The 24,794-nt window shown below is 36.7% G+C and overlaps 1 protein-coding gene across 4 annotated transcripts in view; it reads right to left on the bottom strand.

The window, feature by feature from the left end:
• The window catches only part of TENM4 (teneurin transmembrane protein 4), a 1,535,416-nt gene that overhangs the window by 908,239 nt on the left and 602,383 nt on the right, over positions 1-24,794 (bottom strand). For all 4 annotated transcript variants that reach the window (XM_088159254.1, XM_088159253.1, XM_088159247.1 and 1 more), the window contains exon 6: positions 7,675-7,748. The gene's annotated coding sequence lies outside the window, so the exon portion shown is untranslated. The remainder of the gene's footprint in view (positions 1-7,674; positions 7,749-24,794) is intronic.

Genomic DNA, 24,794 nt, shown 5'->3' on the forward strand with positions numbered 1-24,794 from the left:
AATAGTTGTCACACAGAAAAGGGAAAAGAGAAGGCAAAAAGAACTCTTTAGAGCATGCTGTCCCTTGAGCAAATAACAAAGCCTACAAGGTGGCTTTAGAAGCTTGGTAAAATGTTGGAAGAACTAAGGAGAAGTTTTGTCACAAGTTCATGTTTTATTCATGCAACTAGTTGTTCATTCAATGTTTTGAGCTCAATATTTTTTTCATTTCTGTGGAGCAATAAAGCTTGTTCTGATCATAGCAAGGAAGATTTTGCCATGACTGTGGCAGGTCCTAAAACGGTTGTCCTTCCAAAATAGCTGACAAAGCAATTCAAAGCAGGGTGTCCAGAAGGTAATGACGTTGTGCCTCTACCTTAGTGCACAGGGTAATTAGAGAAATGGCAACACAGACCTCTAGGGGCATGTGCTGGTTAGCCCCAAAGGTCTCTGCTATGTGCCAGTCAGCAAACACGAACCCCAGACTGTGAAAATTCATAGCTGAATGTGAGCTGAGTGTGTCCAGCACCAGCCTCAGGCAGAGCCCAGCTAGCATGAAACAGCCCTCTGCCCTGCCAGCATAACCAGACAGCCTCCTGAGCCCAGACTGCGTCCTGGGAATCACTCTTTGCTCTGCTCACTTCCCAGTACTGACTGCAAGCCACTTGACAGAAAGTGATTTGCCCGGGGTGTGCAAATTCTTCCTTGTCAAGTATTGCTCTTGAACATATTATATAGAGAAAATATATAACAATATGATATATTTACACATTTTGGGAAATAAAGAAAACAGTGTAAGTGTGATGTATAATCTAAGTTCGTTATCATTGACAAAACAATTTTTTTAACACTCCCTTTTAAAAAACTGAAGAAGTCAAAATTAAGGGAAAACTGTTAAGCGAGTATTTGTATAGGAGATTCACAAATCAAATAATACAGTAAAAAACCCTGAAAAATATTTTTTCTAGACAAATGAAAAAATCCTATGAAGTTAAGCACCAGCTTACTCAAATGGATTATGTCATCTGTGTAAATCACTTACAATGGTTATTTAATAGAAGCTCAGACTTGCCAATGGTGGGATTTTTGTTTGAGAACTAAGTACGTCTCCAGCAGCAATGAGCACCTGGAGTGGGCCAATGTACAGCACATCAGGCATGGATACACAGTACAACAAACTCATAATGCAGTTTGAGTCAGCAGTTTTGTCAAAGTAATGACATAACGAAGTTTTAACTCCAACAAAATGCAAAACAAAGAAATAAACTGAGGAAGAAAGCTCACTGGAGATTCCTATGCATTTTTTATTATTGTAGCCAGGGTTTACAGCTAAAATTTTCATGAAGTTTAAAAACAGCATTATTTTAAATGTTTAAGCTCACTATCAAGCTGAGCTTGTACTTTTAGCTATCTTGAAGATCCCTTTGGCATGTCTTGCTTTTGAGTAAGCAAGCCCCCCTGAAATACTCCGTCTGTCAGAGTGGTGATACAGGCCCTCTTTGTCATCATGTGAATACTTCAAAGAAAAAATAAATTTGAAAATCAGAAAGTCCTGGAGAAGCTGCCCTTTGAAGAAAGGAAAAAGCAGAGAGATAAGACATTATTGCCAAACAAACTACATTTATGAACAGCACTGTAACTGATGTTTCCCCTTAACAGAACTCATCACCTTCTCCTGTCACATCCCACAGACACAAGAAAATAAAGAGTTTAGAAACCGGATTTTCTATACAGAGGTGATAACATTAGCCACCTTTGAACATTTTCGCTTTCATAGCAGAAGATTCAGTACTCTTTTATAACTTTTTACCAAAATTGAAATTCTATCAAACAAGGCTTCATTTGCCAAGCAGAAGTAGCACTATCTATTAAATATCTGTTGGACTAGTATGCTGCTGGAATGCAGGGACAAGAATTGATATTATTTGCCTGACAACCACATAACGAAACCTCATCACAAAAATACCCAATTTCTTGTCAGGAAAATATGATATATAAGCACATGAAATAGCTGATTTTGCATCCACACCTCAGGATCTGTCTCAAAATACTTTATTTCATGAACTTTATAGACTTGAAAAAGTTGAAATGTGGCAAAAGATATGTTTTCACAGATATTTCTCCATTTTAAGTTTATTTTGGGAGGGCATACAAATAATGAATTTGGTTCCAGATATTTATACTGTAATTGAAACTGTAATTCTCCACATCTACTTAAGTGTACAAATTATGTCTAAAGCTGTCACTAGAAATAATCAGGGTATGAACAAAGACTATGAATAGAAAGCACAGGAAAAGTTCCCTTGGAAAGTATATTAAGAAGGCTTTTGAATTGTATATGCAATAGTAGAAGAAATGAGAATACAGTACAGCATGGTATAATAAAATCATATGTCTCATCTATACAAAATCCCATATAAAATCCAAGAGAGACAATGACATTGTACATATGCTTTGATTTGATATATTAGCAGAGTTGCATCTACTACAAAATATCAATTATCATAACTTGGCAGGTTTTTATATATGCATATATTATTATATATATATGTATGTATATATACATGCACATTACTTATTATGCCACTGCTGTATAATGAAAGTAGAAAGCTAGAAATTGCTAACTGGGTCACAAAGTCCAGTTCTAGATACCGTCAGAAAATCATAATGTAGATGTTTGGTAGCAAAAGAAATAATGAAAGACCTATTATGGTGAGACTGATAAACAAACCAATCAGCCCTAATTGTGATGTGTTAGTTACTATAACATGGTCTCTGGTTTATCACACCACTCATAAACAAGTTTGTTCTTCCAGGAAAATGTCTTGGTTTAGTTTTCTAGAAAGTACTGCAGCTAACTCATTGCCCTGTGATAGCTGAAGTCATAATTTCTGATAACAACCGAAAAAATTATATTTAAAAAAGAGACAAAAATGCACAACCCCCCCTCCAAATAAAAAACAACAACAAAACCCCCCTGTTCTGCCATAAAGCTTCAATCCCTTTGCTTATCCTGCTTGGAAGCTGGCTGTTATCTCCCCCACTGCATCTCACTAGTCCCTCCTTATTCACAAGAAACAGACATAACTTAGACTCCCTCATAATGTTCTGCTTGAAGGATTGCTGAACAAGGCATTGGCTAGATTGTGTGCCTCAATTTTTTCTGAAATAGAGTCTGGCATAGAGTCAGATATCTTAGCACTCTGAACTCTCAGTCTGGTCACTTCAGAGAGAGTCTGAGGAAACCAAGTTTCTTCTTATACAATGCCATAGAATCATGGAATGGTTTGAGCTGAAAGGCATCCTCTGGCTGCAACCCCCCTGCCACGGACAGGGATACCTTCCACTAGACCAGGCTGCTCCATGCTCAAAATGACTGGGTGAAGTCTGGCTTCCAGTCATGCAGAAAACTGTTCTCCAACATTGGTCATCTTCTAGGGTGACCTGATGCCTCTTTAACTGGCAGAGACACACTTGGGATCAAGACAGAAAAGGAAAATCTGAACTTTCAGATCTGTTGTGGAATAGAGCTGAACACAGAACAAATTCTGCTCAAAGAAATTTGTTATATTTTTTCCTAATTCTGGCCAGAAATAAATTGTTACAGAAAGAATGCTGAGAGCAATTCAATTTCAGTTAAAATATCTGCTTTTGCCAAAACGACTTACTTTATTTATGTTTTGTTCATTACTCTACACATTTTAATTCCAAGAAAATCATGTTCCCTCTTTTAATATCTACATTAATTAGAAGCCAAAATAAATATTTATTTTTCTAAGTTTCTGGGTTTCAGATAAAATGTACTTTCTCACATAAACAATTCCATCAACACTAAGCCATTGCAGTGTTATCAGTATCCACAGTCAGTGCTGTAGCCCAGGGTTGGAAGGACCCTGATGCCATACCCTGCCCATTCCCCTCTGGAAAAGCTTTGAAAAAGCAGTTGCTTAATTTCACAAGGTACAAGGACCAGAAATGCTGCTGTCCCTAACATGGGGAGTGCATTAATGGGAGACTCCCAGCATCATCTAGCAAATTCTTGTCTTGTTTTATAACTGAAATTAAACTTTGCCTAAGTCAGAAGACACTGTGAAGACATGGCTTTTGTTGTCACTGGACTCCAGATATCAAACAGGCTGTATTTCAGAGTGATGTAACCCAGGGAACTACAGGGCAAGAAAAGTATCCTGGAATAAGCTGTGCTTCCAATACATTTCTTCCCTCCTGCATATTGTCCTGCTCTGTCAGCAGTTATGTTCTTAGGAAGAACTATGAATAGATACTTCTGAAATGCAGCATGATTTGTTTTGTTATGGACCAGATGGCATCCAGGGACAGATAGATTTCAACAATACATTCCAAGAAGAGGACACTTCTGTTCCTCTGTCAGTACCTGAATGAAGCAGACTATCTATATCTTCAGTAAAATACCTGGAGATTCTCCAACAGTTACATGTAAATTTATTTGCTTCTGTTCAATGAGAAAGCACATTTTTGGTGTTGTTATTTTTTTTTTCTTATTTTTGGTTTTGTCATCTCAAGAAGGAAGATAATAGAGAGGTCCATGTTCCTTTCATGGACAGGATAAACGTTTATGACTTTATTTTCACCACTAAAGTTATGCATATTTTCCATCAAAAAGTCTCAAACAGACTAGATATTTAATGCTACAACTAGGCTTCATTTGGTGATTGAACTTAAAAAAATCAGGTTATAAGTCTACATGTATACTATATTCACTGGCATCTGAGTGGGATACATATGACAAAGGCTGTGGTGTTCTGCCTTGCCTCTCTCTCTAACAAAACACAGAGAGTGCTGTCATTCACCATTGTGGTTGGGATTCAGGGTCTTTAGAAGCCTGGCAATAAAATATATTGAAGCTTGAATACATTCCTTCCATTCATGGCTGAATGCCTTTTAATCACCAGAAATTCTCTGAATAGCCTCCACTAGAATAAAATAAGGTTTCATTTAAAGCCTGAAATGGCTTTTATTTTAGGAATCATATCTTATTTTAGTTCCATAGTTCTGATTCTGCTCCATATTAAACAGCTATTTATTCTTAAGGAAGGTCTACTTTAGGTTCCGGGTTTAGGAAAATAATCATCTGAAGTTTGCATGATTCTGCTGCATGATATTTCAGGTGGGCACACAGGGACTATGCTCAAACTCAGAAGATTACATGCATTTTACAAGAGATTGCTTTCTAACCACTCTTTGAAAGCAGCATCTTAAAAATCTCTGCTATTTCACTAGCTCACACAGCTAAAAACGAGTGGATTGTTTTTTGCAAAAATGGAATTGTTTCAATTTTTATCCTTCAATTAAAATCACATGTTGTTCTTTCTTTGTGCTTTTCAGAATTTTTCACTGTAGGACCTGCTGAATGTGAGTTTGCAAACTCTGTGGCCCTTCTCTCTTTTTCCTAATAGCAATTTGCTACTCAAACTTCTGCCAACAGAAACAGTCAGAAATCACTTTTATGCTACTTGAAAGAAATAAAGTGATATATTTTAGAAGCGGTGGATATAAATTTATGTTTAATTTTAGAAATAGAAGTCCTGTAAGCTGATAGGTGTAAACTGGTGTCAAGGTTATATAAAGAACTTAAAATTCAATCAGAATGATGCTACGATATATTTACTCTCAAACTCACATATCCAGTTTCACACATTACATGTAAATTACCAGATATCACAAGGCTGCTAAGAACTGATAATTCAGAAATGTAGATCTAGTTTAGCAAGAAATGATAGTTTGTTTTCTCACACAGGACTATAGAATCATCTGAAATGCAGACATATGCTTTGCAATAGAGTAAGGGCAAATGATTCTCAGCATCTGCTAACAACTGTTGGGTCGGAACTTGGATATAATCAGTCAATTTGCATCAATCAAGTTAACTTACACTTCAAGACATAATGAAATGTGACCAACAAAATTAAATACATGAATATAATATATCAACAAAATGCATTCTTGATGACAGTGGGTAAAGAAACTAGAGAACTAAGAAAATACTTCTGATTTTTTTTAGTATCTTTTAGAATAAGATGTAGCCTTTGCTGAATGGTTTTAACTGTTCTCATAGAAATAACAAAGGGCATTTCTAGGTGCTACACCACCGAGTATTTAATTTGCAACTAAATAAAAAAGAAACCGATCATCTCCAACTTTCTGTAAAGAATGGCTTCAACCATCATTTTAATACCAATTGAAACCTATAGACACCATAGAGGGTGTATGGTGGTAAATATAAACATATTTATGTGTATGTAAGCTTAGGTATTTTCCTCATAAATTACAATTTATACAATGATGACAGTCTTCTCAACCAAACTATCACAGAAGCACCATTGCTTTATCCAGCAGCCAAACCCTTAATGAAGTTGTGGCTGGACATTCATATAGCAATGTTAACTGTGCCAACACCATGCAGAAAAGGTGATCCCAGGCAACAGCAGTCAGCAAAACTCATCTCTCAAAATTCAACTAATCAACTAAAAAGATTAAGTCTATAAGATTTTCTTGAAAACAGACAAGTCTATTATGTGACAGAAATAGTCTGTCAAGAATTGGTCTCATCTTACATACTTCCACATCTGTATTTAGTTCAGTAATTACCACTGATTTTTGTTATTTTGTGTATGTGTAATCCTTAAAAAGTTTCTTTAGGACACCTGAATAGTGTTTCAGTTATATAATTGGTTAAAAAACACTCTTTTTCTGATTAGTAAAAAAGTGAGTAGTCTAAAGAAAACAACATTCCTACATCCCTTTTCTTCAACCAGTGCACTGGGAGCTATAGATGTGATGAGCTATACAGAAAACTGAGCAGGATGCCAGACAATCTCCATGCTGTACCTGCTGGTGGTAATCCCAACACATGGAGCATCAGAGGTTGGTAAATCCATCTGTTTCTGAGAACTGGCCTCTCATCATTCCTGCATTTATCTGTGATTTAATCATTTGATTTGATTCATAATGCTGCTTAGGGAAAGGATTTGAAAAAGCCCTTACAAGAGATAACCAGATTTGCTCCCACTGGCTTGTGTTGGTATTTGTGTACTCCACTCCTTTAAAATGCTACAACTTTATATTTGTTAATCCATGCCTCTAGAAAGAAATGTATGATTTAGTCTCAATACATCAACATTGCCTATTCAAATCCAAGCTATAATAGAAAATGAACCTCAGTGGAAAATGATACCACCTAGAGATCAATTCTTAAGGGTGAAGAGATCAAAACTTGCAAATACCCCAAGTCTTATTTTCTTTGAGTGGGAGTGAAGGGTCCTAGTTTATAAAGCTGTTTTTCAAATGTTATGCTAACTGTAAAGTGTTCCAAAACCAGATTTAGATCCTCAGGCCTTAAAATTCCGGCAGGATGAATTACTTTACAAAAATAATTGCTTTCTTTAGAAAGGCAACCTATTCCTGCAGGCTGGTAAAATTTAAATCTGTCATGGCATCTCTAACAACAAACCCAAAAAGTCCACAGGTATTGGTTTAGCTAAACAAGCTCCTGTAAAAACTCGTCTTTATGCCATTAAAAATGCAACAAAGTAATTTGAGTTTCTAAAAGAAATATAAATGAAGAAGTACAGAAAAAGAATTACAGGCATGACTTCTAAAGCCATGAGAGACTGCAAGAATGTGAAATTGTAGAAAATCTAAAGTTATTGCTCTTACCTTAATTACAGATTTTCACCAATGTCCCAGAAGCAGAGAACATCTTATTTTCCAAACAAAGAAATATGTCCATCCTACCAAAAAAATAAAGAGGAAGAAAAACTGAAATTGGAAAAAGACTTTCAATTTCAAAAAGTTTGTTTCTCTTGTACAGTTATGGAATTAGAAAGTAATAATGAAGTTCTGTTTAGTGCCAGAGGAAAGGAAGTTTAATTATATTTGCTATGAGGAGATCACAGTATTGTGAAACATTTAATGAGTATTAAACTACGACAAAGTAACAGAACTGAAGGCTCTTCTTGTGTTGCTGATTCAAAGAGCTTTTAGAAAGTCACCATCTTTTATATTATGGGTTCATACAGGAGATTTTCTGAGCTGTAATCCACATTTTTATTTCACATGCACATTTTTATTTCGATTGCAGCATATTAAACTATAAACCAAATTTTATATTTGTCTGTAGTAAGGTCAGTGAGCTTCCATTCCTGGACCTAAACATAGGATTACTGGTATGTACACCCAATGGGAAAAAACTGGTTCAGTTATACCTAATAGTATCAAAATATCTATCTTATAATATGACTGTTCACCTTTATTATCTTTGTTATCCATCCTGTATCCCACTAGGCCAGCAAAGATATTCCATCCACTTAAGGTTTTAATACTTAGCATTCAATACACACACACACACACACACACACACATTTACATGTATACATATATTATAAATATATACATATATACGTTTAAGAAGGTCATACCCAATGGTAATATAAAATCAAAACATTTAACTTCTAGTCAGGACCCTTCTGATATCAAGCTGCTAAAACACCATAGTAGATCTTCTTGATCAGAAGCAGAACAAATTCATAGAATTATAGAAACAAAACCTTCTAGGTTGCAAAAGAGTTAAGATTATCAAGTCCAACTGATAACCCAGCACTGCCAAGCCTACCACTAACTCATGTCCCCATGTGCAACATCAATTCACCTTTTAAATATCTTTGAGGAGGGAGATTCCATCACTTCCCTGGACAGCCCATTCCAGTGCCTGACAACCTTTTCCAGACAGAAATTTTTTCCTAACATCTAATCTAAACCTCCCTTTACACAATTTGAGGTCATTTGATCTTGTCTTCTTTCCAAAGCCTGCCTAACTGCACTGAACACTCCGATCATTCTTTTCTTTTGTTGAGTGGAAGAGTATTTCCTGTTTTCCCTGAAATTGTCAGAGCAGTGAGAGGTCCTTTAGTTTTGGCTATCTGGGGAGTAAAAATTATAGGAACACTTAGCTCCTAAGAAGTTCTAGAAATGATAAGGTGATCTGAGAACCAGACTCTGTTGTCATTTGAAGTTGAAATTGGGGGATTTTGATGCTGCTAACTCTGAACCTAAAATTGGTGTGGGTCTTGGCCTCAAATCTAACCCTGAGCCTTATAATCATAGAATAAGTGAGGTTGGAAAAGACCTCTAAGTTCATCAAGTCCACCCATCAACCTGGCACCACCATCATATTCACCACTAAACCATATATATTCAAGTGTCCTGTCCACATGTTTTTTTAACAGTTCCAGAGATAGTGACTCAAACATTTTAGCACTTATCTAAAAGTGACCAAGCCCTTTCAAGTAGCTTAAGTTCAGTCATTGCTGTCATAGTCACAAAATAAATTCACAGGTAAAAGAGACTTCTGCAAGTAGTAGGCTCCATCTTGTTTTGTTCTTGTTTCCCAGCTGTTATGCTTTAAGCAGTAGGCAATTGACACCCAGCAGTGAAAGTTAAAAAAAAACCCAAAAAACAAAAAACAAAAAACCCAGGCAAATTGCCTGGAAAAAAAGAGTGGCTGCAATTTACAGGGACAATATTTGTCTCTGAAATTTTGTGGATTGTCCTTCACAGTTAGAGAGGCAAGCCTACATGCTGCCTTTGCCTTTGATAGCTAAGGTGATGAATGTAAAAAAGATGAACCAGAAAAAAATGTGTCTAGAAAAACAGTTTTCCTCTACAGAAAAATTTTAATTTTTTTCCTTCTAATTTGCATATTTATCTGATCAAAATTTTACTTATATAAATCATGACTATGTCAAGTGCTTGCTTCTCCCTCAGATTAATAGTGTGGAAATCAGGAAAGCATATTTTTTTCTTAGTCTTTCACAAATCCTAGACAAGAACAGGGATAGAGCACACACTTATGAATGTGATAGAGTTATAACGATTTAATGAGTTACAGCTTATCAGTTGAGTTCTATGATTTATTGTTTTCATGATTTTCAGCTCTCCCTGCCTTTCAGGTTAATATAAAACTTAACATCAAGGAGAAGATGTATTAGCTTAAATAGCCTGACTTTGAAGCCATTCAGGATGGCTACAAGGAGACATGCTGGCAGTTAGCTGGGCATAGCTAAGAGAAAGGTGTATTATTTTAGGACAGTGTAACTGAAGTCTGTACCTAAAGGAAAAAGTTGGGTTTTTTTTTCATCATGGATTTCAGTGAAAGTACTCTACCTTGCACTAATGTGAATGAAAGAATTGGATGATAATGACTTCTGAAATCTAGGAGGATTTCCTTCTTTATTTTCTTCAATTCTATTTTCTTTCTAATTTCTGCTCCACTGGTGGTGCTTTTCTCTTTTGATTTGCTCTTAAAAGTTGACCTTACTTACTTCTCACACTGCAGGGACTACATGGCTGTGCACTCGTTTAATGCTAACGAGTAAAAAGTTCTAAAGTCTAACAATAATTAAATGGGCACTTGCAACTGATGAGTACTTGGGGTGAAATGCTGTTCTTTAACTCAGAGGAAAAGAAAATTCTTGACCTGTGTTTGGAGAAGGGAAAGATGAAAAATAAAATGAGAAAAAAAATTCTGTCAGAGCAGCTGTTAAACAAACAAACAAGCAAACAAATAAATATAATAATTTTGAATATTCCTGCTTAAACTTCTTGTTTTACCAGCAGCGGTAGTGTCATTCCTGGAACAACATAGTCCTTGCAAGACACTGCATTCACAGAGTATATCAGAGTTAAAGGAGACATAAAGCATTAATTCTATCTCTCTATCTAAGCATGCCAGAAAAACCCTGTCCTCAGGGGGGTAAAAAAAGGCTATTTACAGTGCTGAATTTAAATATACAGAAAAGTGTCAAACACCTAGACCCTGCTTTGACCTCCTTCTAGCCACTTCTGATCCCACCTTTTCCAGCTGAGGCTTTTTGTTTTGTGGAGGAGAGTTACCAGGCCATAGTGAGGCTGGACTAAGCAAACTGCACATTGGTCATCCCTTGCCTTTCCCCCATGTAAAATTGTAGGGCATAAATAAATGACATTACTGATACGTCTTTGACTTCAATTGTACAAGAGGGGAATGTATGAATTGGTCTACCTTATACTGAGTTTTACAAATAATAAATCAAAGGGTGGTTGATTAAAGGACTATCACAAGGAGATCACTCTCTATAGACTGCAGTACCTGTTCAGTCTCACGAGCCCTGTAACATAAGAAAAAAGGAAGAAACAAACGAAAACAGAGGATGAAACAAAGGAAGAAACAAACGCTTCAGGTTTCATGCTGAATGATTGAAGTTTTCATTTGAAGACCCCTTTCCATGACTCTCAGATCACACTTTTTCACAATCGAGTCCTGGAATTAATTTACAAACTGTATGTGCCATGAGCTCCTGGTCTGAAACAGAAGCTCCAGCTCTGCAGAGAAGTCAATAAATACCTGTCCCATGTTGCTCACCATGACTACAATCCTACCTGATAAATTTTCTTGACTTTGTGACTTATCTTAAAATGTCAACAAGGGCATAATCCCATCTTCTTATCGCAGAATCAGAATTGCTTGGTTTGCAAGGGACATAAATAATACCTAGTTCCAATCCTCTGCCATGGGCAGGGACAAGTTCCACTAGTTGAGGTTGCTCGAAATCCTATCCAACCTGGCCTTCAACACAGAATCATCAAGGTTGGCAGAGATCTTCAAGATCATCTAGTCCAACTGCCTAAACAGCACCACCATAATCACCCCTAGCCCATGTCCCCCAGTGCCACATCCAGATACCTCTTGAACTTCCAGAGTCAGCGACTCTACCACTGCCCTCAGCAATTTATTCCAATGCCTAATCCCTATTTCAGTTAAGTTTTTTTTCCCCTAATAGCTAATCTGAAACACCTTGGTGCAACTTAAGGCCTTTTCCTCTCATTTTTTAACTTCCAACATGCCAGAAGAGTTGAACCCCACATCACTTCATCCTCCTTTCAGGCAGTTGTAGAGAGCAGTGAGGTCCCCTAGAGCCTCCTCTTCCCCAGGCTATACAACCCCAGCTCTCTAAGCTGCTCCTCAAAAGACATATTTTCTAGGTCTTTCAAAAGATTTGTTGTCCTTCTCTGGACACACTCTAGCACCTCAGCGTCCTTTTTGAAGTGAGTGGCTCAAAATTTAACTAGTATGTGAGCTACAGCCTCACAATGCCAAATGTAACAAGACAATCACTGCCATGGTCATGCTGCCCACACTGTCATTGACACAGGCCAAGACACAATTTTTTGCTGCATGATATTGGATAAATGGCAGATATCAGCCCCAGGCAGACACAGTGCTTCTAAGAACTACATTTTCCTGGTTTGTTTTCTAGGTTTGTTTTTTTTTTTTTCCTAATTCTCTTTGGAAAGCTGAATGGATCATATTTCCCCAGGGAGCAACTTTCTCTTACTAAACTGTAAAGTCAGAGCCCATCTATTTTTCTGTTATCTCTGCTGTGACGTTTTCAGATTGATAGACAATGAAATAAAATTAAAATTGACCGCTCTAAAACATCCATTTTGATTTTGCTCATAATGCAGATTTTAAAAGATCATAACTTTTTATCTGATTGTTGTGTAAATTAAAATCATGTTTACTAGATTTGATTCTACAATTTATTTTTCTTCTTTGTTAGATCAACATTTGCTAGTGCATTGCAGTTCTCCATTATATTATACTTTTGCTGCTCCACTTAATCACAATCATTGTGGATAAACTCCATTACAGGTGCTTCTATAAGCATCTCTGTGGTGAAGCAGAAAATCTAGGTCAATTTTTTCACTGAAAAGTGAATCAAATTTCTTTCTGATGACATTGGAAAGTGTGATGGGTAAACTCTGGTGAACTCCTAAACTTTGATCAGCACTACTAACCCATAGCATACACTTCTATGTGCAGCAACCACTAATAAAAGCTCATCCAGCTAATACTTCATTACAGGTGGGGCTTATCAACTGTGGTAACCACATGGCACTCTCATTTACTTCTGCACTTCCAAATTCTCTCATCTCCATGATGCTGTGACCAAGCAGAAATACGAGAGAGAATTTAGCCTCATGAGTTTATCTCACGGGGGAATTACATAAGTAAATGAATATCACTGAAAGCATGAATTAAAAGAATCCTCAATAAGGTGTTTGAAATCCCCTGCTCTCCTGGGCAGTTGCAACAGCTTCCCTTTTTTAAGCTTTTAACCTAAATATCTTAACAAAAATAGTGCTCCTCTGAGTGAACTGTGTTTCTGGACATTAAATGCCTATTTAGCATTCATAGTGCTTTATGGAGTAGGTTTGGGATTTCACTAATTTCACTTTTAATTCTCTATCTTGCCAAACAGCTTGGTGGGCTGGACTGACTAGCTGTGTTCTGCCTTATACTACAATCTTTTAATCCTCAATCAGTCCCACGGGAGCAAACAGACACAAATGAAACCTTTGGCACTACTCTGAATGAATTGGTATTACTGATATACCTGATGCTTTCTAACTTCTAGGGTATTTTTGGTCAAGTAGGATAGTTTCCTTCTATTTATACCCTCATTGATGGTGCAATTTTAGGTAAGGAGTGCAACATCACAGTAATTCCTTCTTGGAATGGTATAAGTCAATCTCCCTGCTATCCTTCATGCTGTTCTTTGAGGTCTTCTGATGAAAGTTGCTAAAATAAGCACCATGTATTATTCATATATTAATTTGCTCTGGCATATTGGTTACAGGAAACTTCATTTAAGTGCACTAGGAAATCAACATCAAAGAAATACAGTTACACACTGTGAATATACTAAGCAATGGAGCAGGCCAGGTCTGAGACAGCTCTGAAAAGCAAATAAAAACATAGAAACTCTGTAATGTCCTCATGATCAGAAAGAAAAAAAGCAAAAAGGAAGGAAAAAAAAGAGAACAGCAGCAAAAGAAGGCCCACTAATAACTTTTCTATACCTTTTGAGGCAATCTTGTGCAGCTTAGTAGTGAATTAGACCTTATTGACAGAATTTCATAGTATAGTCCAAAATAGTTATGAAAATGGTGGTTCTGGAAAAAACTATGTGATCCCGGGGTTCCTTGGATTCCAGCCTGAGTTTTTTCAGGGGAACTTCTTAAAGAATTTAAGATGCAGCTGTTCTCTATCAGTCTTCTGAATCTCTTGAACAGGACATTCAAAAACTGATCACTCCAAAGTTCCACATCACTTCAGAGGTTGTGGAACAAACTATCAGCAGAAGAAATTTTTAAAAACTTGTCCCTGTCCATTTTTTAAAAGAACTTTATATACATATAAATATATATATATATTTATTTATGTATAGGGATGGTAATATTTCTGGAGTTTTCCTCATTTTTCTCCATCCCTTTGAAAAACTGTTTTGTTATATGCATATAAAATGAAACACTGAACTCTGAGGGTAAAAGTAAAATTTCACCACACAGCACCAAGATATTCCCAAAAGACTTTATGGCATAATTACTTATAATGAACCTTGAAGCTTAAACTCTTGATTCCATAAACAAAGGCAGAATATGTGCACTGGGGGAAGACAATTCATAGTAATTTTGTCAGTAAAATTGGTACAGTAAAGGCCTAAGCAACACTTCATCTATCTGTCACTTGTCTTGCAAGGGCAGATTACTTTTTTCCTCAAACTTGGCACATCCAATTAAAGTAGACTTACAAGCCAGGCAGGTGTAAAGTGCAAGCCAGCACTTGTTCAGATTAGCAATTACCAATGGAAAAAATACATAAGTGCTGAGGCTTGGCACAACAGTTACCCTGGCAACTGTTCGTGCTCAGAACCTCAGCAGAGACTAACATGACAGTTTGACATCTCTCCCCAATAAAAAACCAAAACCAACATGATTGCATTCTCTATTTCTCTCTCTGTTTCTTCCCTTTGCCTCTTTTCATGTTTTTCCAAAGCTCTTGGCAGTGATCCTGTCTTGTTTAACTCCAGTTGAACACCTCCCAGGGAGCTCCCCTATATCTTGCCAAACTTTGGAGCATCCTCTGTGAGCACCAAGTGTTGAAGTTTACCTGGCCAAGCCTGACATCCAGGAAGGAAGAATGGTGTATTAGTGCTATTGACACAAGAGTGTCAGAAACTTGTTGGCCAAAACAAATTCACTCCATGTTGGAAAAAGAAAAAGGATTAGAGGAAAGGGCCTCAAGTTTTACCAGAGGAGGTTTATACAAGATATATGAAAAATTTCTTCAGGGAAAGAGTTGTCAGGTTTTGGTAACAACTTCTCAGGGAGGTTGTGTGGTCCACCATCCCTGGAAGTGTTTAAAAAACATGTGGATTTTTTGGGATATGGCTTGGTGTTGAACATGATGGTGGTGCTAGCTTGATGGTTGGATTTGATGATCACAAAGGTTTTTCCAACCTTAAAAATTTATGATTCTAGCTTTTTTTGTCCTCATATTCTGGAATATCCATGCACACTATTCATCTATAGCAACTTTCCTTAAGATCCTGGCCTTCCTGACTTGTGCATCAACCTTGCAAATAGTTCCCTTTTTTATTCTCTATCTTCTTAAAATACAAGAAATAGTCAATCAGAAGCAGACTACATGCATTTAGTGTACAGGGGAAAAACCCCTCTCCTCCTTAATTCCACTAAGGAACTCCACCCAAGCAAGCTCTGCACAGTGTCAGATCATACCCAATTGCTCAACCATCGAGGTCAGAAAACCTTGAAGACTCAGCATTCTTCTGGATTAGGCTTTGTTCTGTGGGCTGCTTGTAGACTAAGTTATGTGAACTTATTGACTGTTGGCTGCCAGTTCTTTTTTTTCTACTTGACATTTTTATGTCAAATGGAATTAATGAGTGAGATGAGCATGGAAAATTTTTGCTAATTAGTGACTGTTTCAGTTAGAGCTTACCTGATTCCTTTTGCTACAATTTGCGAGCTATTTCTGGTTTTGATTTTTTCTTTTAATGTCCCATTTTTAGGAAGTCATTTAACATCCATTATTTTCCTTCAGTCTTATTTTGTCTTTAATTTTGTTCACATATTTCAATGTTAAAAGGTTAAATATTAAATATCTGCATCTCTTTTGATTTTATTTTCAGTGATTTATTTTGTTTCCTCTTTCTCCCTTGATGTATGTCATTCACATCTTTCAGCTCATCATACTCTTACTCATTGTCATCTCTAAATGGAGAACAGCAGAAGGATTGAGAAGAGCTGTCTTTTTTTTTTAGGCTGAAGGCAAAAGAAAAAATATTTGGGAAGTCTGGTAATACAGTAACAGGTTTCATAGTGAATCTGAGTTAATAGTCTGGTCTTTACTCTTAAATTCTAGACAAACAGAACACATACACTGAAAGATATGCAGAAAATCAAAGTAAACATCTCATACTGTTTACAGGAAAATTCTGCATTTGCTTATTATTGCACATACTGCAGCCCTAGACCTCACAGATTTCAAAAGAGTAGGTTTTGGCTGTGGAAAAACATTGACCTGAAAATTCAAGATGTGGAGCCAAATCTTACTGCCTGTGTTCCTGTGATCTTTTCCCACGGGCAAATAGAATCTGTGGTGTAATCTTAATTCTGTCAGGAGGATGAAGGCATAATAAATAAAAGTAATAAACATTTTACAACATTAAACAATCTTTCACAGCTATTCAGTCTCACAATTTTGACCAGCATTAAATTTACTGGAATGTTTCTAATCATGAACAGGAACCTAAGTCATAGTTGCTCTCATACAGTTGCATTGATTCAAAGAGTGAACTAATAAAAACTATCACTACCTTCATATTCTGGGGCTAACAGAAACTTGTTCCTTTCCCTGCTGTTCTGTGGGCTGCATTGCAATCTCTTCCACAACAACGTAATTTAATTTAAAAATCATGATGCTATAAGTACTTGAGAAGCACTTAAAGCCATTCAGTCAGAGAAAGGTCATGTTAACATAAATATTGAAAAGAATGATAATTAGGCAAGAAAAACAGCAAAACACATTAAAGAGAAATGAGGCAATTTTTAAATGTTAACATCTCAATTCAGAAATGTTTACATTATATGTAATGGTTCCATTTTCAATGAGCATTCCACTAAAAAAATATTGCTGAGCAAAATTATGAAAGAGAATTACAACCATAAATGACATTGTATCCATTTTATCATCTTGAGAGAAAATGAATTGTCTGAATCTTGTTAAACACAACAGAATTCAAATCATCCAAGCATGACTTACAGCAGAATGAAGCCAAGTACTCTCTTACTAAGAGAAAAGTAGTCAATTTTTTTATGATACTTCATGATTTAAAATTCTGAATATTTGAAGGAGTTGCAAAACATTTCTTCCTATGAATTATCCAATACATATTGAGCTGAGCACAGGTAAGAATGTCTCAGCAATATTGGCAATTTCATACCCTGAAATACATTGTGCTTGCTCCTCCCATTATTGTTTTCCACAAAACCCCACCTTGAGATTGAGAAACAGACTAAGTGACATGTTTGAAACTCCCAAACAAGCTAAGGTGATTGTTGCTTTGGGTAACTTTAACTTAAAGTATGTGCTTTTCAAGTTTAATTTCGAGGCATGGTTTATCTTAATATAAAACATTACAAGAAACCTTAAGTCTTTAATCAAAAGCTTCTTGGTAATAAATACACTGAATCATTTTTTCTTTTCACTTGTAGCTGTTACCATTCGAATATGCTAATTTAAAAAGAAATTTTAGAGTAAAAAAGTTGAAATTTCCCCCCAGAAAACTGTGAACCAGTGTCCACTCAGATTTGTTATCTACATAGATGCCACAACTAGTTAGAATGCTATGATATTGCAACGGGAACATGATACAGCTCTCAAAGCAAGGTCGTTGCAATACAGATAACAGGGATGAAAAAATAAATGGTTAGACAGGGACACAGGACACTAAAGACGTGCACTTATAATTTAATTTTGGAGTTTTCTTTATTCTCATTGCATATCTGGGTTTATTTGAGTCAAATGGGAAGGAGGAATGGTAAAAACAGAAGTTAGAGATTAGGAAGAAGGGTTTAAGATATTGTGAAAAGGAACAAATTTAACTAAGAATTCATTCTTTAATTGCTACTTCCTACACCCTTCTTTAAAATGCAAATGAATGTACTTAAGTGAATTTTCTTTAAAAGGGCTGTCACGTGAGACCAGCCTTATTTGCAGAGACCTGAGAGAGCTTAGAGCTATACGTGTGTACAAAATATCTTGACAAAAATGTGTTCCTGTGATTTTCATTCTCAGAGGTGAGGTCGTTTTCCCTTCATGCAGTGCATTTGCCAATAATGTAAATGTCAGCAGAAGTCAGTATGGCATCACAACAGCAGCATGAGAAAATTACATGGCATTGTTGTAAACACCAAGATTCTGATTCTACCAAGAAAAGTTATGGGGACCATAAAGTTCAGCTGCCTTTTACACTTCTTACTACTTTTGTCTCTAGGCTGTGAATTTTATATATTTAAAAATAAAGGTAGACAGTAGGTGCCCCAAAGTGCAACAGCTTTGTGAAGCAGCAGCAGCAGAAGCAGCAGAAGCCATAGCAGAATTGTGGTTATATTTTTCTTCTCCTTGGTACAAACTGGGACTATTGCTGGGTTATTTTCAGGATACCTAAAGGCAGAACCACTGTGATTTCTGTAAATAAACAAAACAAAAACTGACTTTTGGTCTAGACCAGAAGTCTCATGATGAAGCATCTACCTGCAGAAAGTTTAGCAAAAAAGTACTTCAACAAAAGAATTTAATCCTAAATTTAATTTAACATCTCAGCTTTACTAGTATTTTGAAATACTAGTAATTCCACACAGTGTGGAAAACATGTCCACAGGAAAAGCAGGAAGAGAACAGATTAATAGAAAATAATGCAAAAAAGGGGGAGTGTCAATACATTGTTCTTTGACAGCCTAGGTAGAGGGTGCAAAAACCCCCTTCTGGTCTTGATTGGGGCTTTTTTTGTAAAACCCTCTGCAGAAGATGCTGCAGCCTCCTAAGCAACTTAGTCTGGTGTTTTGCTTTCCAGTAGAAAGTTCTCCCAGCAGTTTCACCCAGAGCTCTCTGATGCAGTTGAAGCCTTTGCTTCTAACTATATTCAGTGAGGACAGAGAGAATGTTTTACTCCTTTTCTCTTTGAAGGTCTTTTCTGCATATTTGGAGATGATTATCCTGTTTTCCTTCAGTCTTTTGGTCTCTAGACTAAACAGTTTCAGCTCTTTTAGGGATTATACTGATTTCATAATGTCTGGTTGCCATTTTTGGAATTTGAACAAACCCAACAGATGTATAGTGATACGAGGTTGACCGAACAGAGTCTTTAAAATGTAAATATGTTTTACACGGTAATATTTCTTGATTCTAGCAGAGGAAATTCCTGTTGACTAACACTTACAAAAATAGCAAGGAACATATTGAGGGAACTAACATGAGTAGCACTGGCCAGTGGTTTATCATATCAAATTGGTGAGTCATAACTATGTTGTTTATTTACCAGAGGTCAACCCATTGGATATCAGTGCTTAGTTGAAAATTATTTGATTATCAATACACATGTGATTTTCAAAAGGAAAAAAAGAGCTAGTCCAGATCTTCTTTTGGTATGTTCATGTGTTTCTGGTGTAACAACCATTGTGAAAACTCCTGAAGAAAGATTTTGCAAATGGCACATAACTCCCTCCTAAGACCTGGGCTGGAGTGATGACACAGAACCTAAAAACCTTAGCTTTTATGCTTATTTTAAAATCAGAATTTGGAGTCTGCACAAGCCATTTGATATGGGGAAGCAGTCTTTTTCCAGGGGGATTGACTATGCATGCAACAACTTAAATCTGTGGAAATGAATCAACTGAGTCAGCTGCCGATGACTGCAAAAATGGCCTGGATGTCATTTACAGTTACCTTTTTAAACGGGAGCTTGAAATTAGGAGAATTATAGCAAAACTGTCATTGAGGAGAGATCCACTGCCTGGAATTTGCAATGCAAACCTATTATCCCTTATGCGGAAGGAAGATAAGTGGGGAAAAAAAAATTAACAGCCGTAAGAGTTCTCTCCCAGCTGCAGTTTCATCTTATTTATTGTTGCTATTTATTTATATATATATATATTTAAAAGCTTAAATGATTTGTTAGCTATGCATCAAGCTAACCCTTATAAATGCATGTTTTATTGCAGCTGCTACAGCTTTTAATATTGTTTATTATTATTCTCTTAGTGCCTAGAAACGAGAGCCATGCTTTAAAGCCCCATTGTGCAAACCTCTTTGTGAGCAAGCAACACAACAGATGCCACCTCAGAGGGCTCACGACATAGGATTTTGAAAGCAAGGAGCATATGAGCAGATAGACATCAAGAGGGACAGGTGAGGTGGCAAGGTGATGTAAATGTCAATATGTTTACGTAAAGAAGCAAGCTTTGCAGCAGAGAAAGGTGTGTCATTGCAGAATAGAGGGAGAGATCTTTCTCTTCCTCTGCTTATTTGTGTGTTGTGTCACTTTGTGGCTTTATCTGAAGTCCAATCCTCTGCCTGGCTCTTCCTGGACTCCTCACTGCTGCTGTATAGAGCCAGTGATGGAAAGAAGACAAAAGATTTCCAGTACAGACAAGTTCTGAATTTACCTAACGCTATTGGAGAATCTTTTGCACAGCTGGAGGAAAACACTCCTACAAAAACTAAGATTAAAACTACCAGCATCTGTGTTGAACTATGAGTATCTATTCCCTAAATAAACTTTAAAAAACCCAAACAAAACCATAGCAAAGGACTATAAAACCTCCTCACCCTTAAAAGATCAAAGGAAAAAGAAAGAAGAAAGAGGTACCTAGCTGGTTAACAAACGCAGACTGGAAAAGCAGACAATCCAGCTGAAATAAATCATAAACAATCTGCTCTGTTTTTTTCACACTGGGGAAGTTCTAGTCCGAATTCTTCCTTCAAGTTTGTCATGACTGAAGAAGAGATGATTTATTAACTCCTCTTGACCTGAGTCTTTGTAGGTCAGAACCAGTATCCTTGTTTCCAGTGACTTTCACAGAAATGTACATTCCCTCTTTTATCGTTTCTGATGTAAAGTCTGATGTAAAGTCCTGTGGCAAACTTACTGATTGTTGTTCAGTGTTCTATTCAAAAGGATTTTGTATATATGTCTGTGCATGTTCTGGATTAATCTCCTACCTCAATAAGCCTTTCCAGGGCTGAGATCAGCTGAAGTGGTTTCAGAATTAGATGGTGAACAGGAAAACCTAAGTACTGGTAAATTGTGATCTCAACAGGGGCTCCCAGCTATGCATTTAATCTACTTCATCACTCCTCTCACCTCTCTCCAGGACCCAGTAAGGGCTTTGATTGAACAAAATAACAAAAACAGTTATAGAAGTGCCACTTAATTAGAGAAGATGTGGATGCCCCTCCCTTGGTTTTGTTCAAGGCCATGTTGAACGGGGCTTTGAGCAGCCTGGTCTACTGGTAGGTCTCCCTGCCCATAACAGAGAGGCTGGAACTGCATGATTTTTAAGGTATTTTTTCTACCCAAGCCATTCTGTGATTCTGTGATTTAATTACGCCCATTGTATGCTTAATTTTAGGATCTGCTGTTAAGGTCATGTCTTCAGTGAGAAAGGGGGCAATGACAAACAGCAGGTCAATGAGATCCAACCGGGGCGCAATTAAAGTAAAAATATTGTCTGTGGTTTTGGAGGTTAGTATTTGCACTTGACTGAATAGCACAAACTTTGGATAGAATCAGTATGTTTTGATTTGGATTGCTGGGGGCTTTTTTCCCAGAAAATATTTAGATAGCATACTCTTTAAAATGTGCTGGGAGTGGCTGGGATTTTCCATCCTACTGATCAAGCTTCCTCTAGAAGGCAAAAGTACAGGGGCTTCCCAGACTTCATTTTTATCATATAGAAGCTTATTATGTTGAAACATTCACTTTTGCACATTTATGGAGCTGAGACAGTAAAAAAGACACTGAATATTTCTATCTGAGTTTTGTTTAAATCAAAAGACCTCATGGAAACTGGAGATATCAGATATCCCAAGTCAGGTGTTCACATGCAGCATTTATATAGAATTTATATAGGTTGGAAAGGCCTCAAAGACCATCTAGTTCCAGATGAAGAAAAGGTGTCAAATCCCCGTTCTCTGGAAATCAAGACAATTCATCCTGTGGAGTCTGTATGCATCTCCTAAAGCACACTCCAAACTGTGTGAACAAGATAACACCGTGGAGAACTTGACAGTCAAGATCTCCATGTGCTGTGACTTAGGCCAGTAGTGGCATTTGAGATGTTCTGGGCTATCCCACCTGATCTCAAGCAGCTATTCCAGAAAGGTGGAGATTTACCATGTAATTGTGATAGGCATATGATTTCAGTATGAGGAATTATGATGATTCCTTCACTTAGACGCCTGAATTGTGTCTTGTTGCTTGTAATGACACTCTCTTCATTTGCTGAAATTATAAATACCTAGCATGCAGGTAGACACTTGTCTATAGTGTAGACACATTAAGAGATGCCTGGAAGCAGTTAGCTGAATCCAAAGCCACACTAGGAGATAAGCAGAAACTGCTTTAGTTTATCATTGGAAAAGAGCATCCACTTGAGAGAAAAGAGCAGCTGTTTATCTGCTGAACAGATGAAGAACAATTAAAATTAAGTAATAACACAAAATTCAAATATGTATCAGTTTAATGCAAAAAGCAGGTAGACTTGGGTAATACAGTATTATCACAGCACCAGACACAATTACACCAGAACCTGAACTCTTACACCCAGTCTAGAGCAAAAAAAAAAAAAAAAAATCATCCAAAGTCTAACTAAAATAATGCTATTGACCACTAAAAGAGAAATAGTTGGATGCTGCCTAGAGACAAAGTTACTTGGACTAACCTGGCTGTGTCCTTGGAAATAACTGACTTTGCAGCAGAAGATGGGAAAAAAAAAAGCTGTTTGTGAGGAAGACAGGATTAAATTCCTTGAACTCTTAACCGATCAAAGCTTTTTCCCCCGATGAATGTCCAAGCTTCTCTGGAAATGCATCTTTTTAGTGCAACTAATTCCATACCAGTATTTTTTTCTTTTCAGTATAAAGTTGTATTATGCTAAATTATAGAATAAATGAAAATAGAAAAGAAAGAGACTGCAGACTACTTGGGTTGGATATCTGATATGTAGTGTGGCAAGGTGAATTTCATCCCACACTGAAATATGGATTTTTTTACTCTACTTTGGGTCTCCATTTCAATGGATAATGAGCATGCTAACACATTAGAAGACTTTGGAATCTGCTCCTTTGCGCTGCAGTTAATTTTCTGTTCAGTATGGATAATCTGCCAGATAAGACTGTCTTTACCTCATGACAATATTGTAATGGTTAAATGCAAATTTGTCAAATGCATAAAGATTAATGTAATGGAGACTACCATGGCACATTAGCCAGGTGGCGTCATGAATTAGTATGAAAATCAATGCAAATATCATAATAGAGTATGTTTTAACCTAGAACATTATTTGACTTCTGCAAGTTATGGTAGGAGGCAGAGAGATGCCATAAGTCTTTATTCTCATTATCTCGGTCTTTCTTTGCATACTCTGTTTCATTAATGTAAAATTTCAGCAGCAATTTTGGATTGACTCCACTTTAAGTCCTCTGCATAGGTAATCAGTTGAAATTGCTGTCAGTTTTGCTACTTTTTTCCCTTGCCTTAATTCTGGATCATCTACCATTTTTGTAGCATCTGAAGGAGACTGGAAGGGAAAGAATATTTCATCTTTTGTATAATTGTACAACTTTAGCAGTGCAGTTCCTTTATTTACTCCTTCACTCCTCCATATCCTAGTGAGGCATACAAATGTTTGCCAAAGGGTTTTCCTATTTTCTTGGCTACTTCTCTTGTAATTATAGAGTCTAACACATTTGAGATTCTGTACTTCAACATTTTTCAGATGTTCTGATTACCTTGTGATCTGATCCTAGCAAATAGGAGATCTTTTTACAATTCTCTTTCTGTTCAAAAAAGCCTAACTAAAATCTGTCTCTCAGACCATGGAATCATAGAATTATTTCCATTGAAAAATACCCTTAAGATTATCATGTCCAATTGTTACTCATGTTTACCAATATACTGTGTCCCCAAGTACAATTTCCACACACCATTAGAACACTTCCATGGATGGTGATACCACCCCTTCCCTGGACAATCTGTTTCAATGCCTGACCACCCTCACAGTGAAGAAATTTTTCTTAATATAAATCTTCTATGACAATACATGGGGTCATTTCTTCTCATCCTGTCACTTGTTAGCTATGAGACTGGCCCAACACATTGTTATGATGAGATGTGTTACCCTAACTTGTCCCTCATTAGTGACAAATATTGGAGACTCTCAGTGACATCATGATAAATTTTATTTGTGTCCTTCAGAGGCAGGGCAGAACAGCAAGTTGCAGCATTTGGCTGGTAAGAGATGACATCTCATAGAAATGCCATTCTTCTACTTTCCACTGTGGGAATATACACAGTATTCTAGTACATATTTGTACTTATTCACTTGGGTAGACTGTGTTGGAGAAAGCCATGAATGAGGCTCATTACAGCAGAAATCTATATTCTTTCCTGTATCATTATTTTATATTTTGAAATTATTCAACACAGACATCCCAAAAGCTGGCACACAAGTCTGTGCATTTTTTGACCACCTCATGACACAGTCTTCACAAAATGACTGAAACTATGAACATGCTAGAGATGCTAAATTTTCTACTTTAGCTGATTACCAGCACAAATTTAAAGGATACTGTCATAAATCACCATCACTCA

This window comes from Sturnus vulgaris, chromosome 2 (genome assembly GCF_052056855.1).
Source record: "Sturnus vulgaris isolate bStuVul1 chromosome 2, bStuVul1.hap1, whole genome shotgun sequence".
In the NCBI taxonomy this organism is placed as follows: domain Eukaryota; kingdom Metazoa; phylum Chordata; class Aves; order Passeriformes; family Sturnidae; genus Sturnus; species Sturnus vulgaris.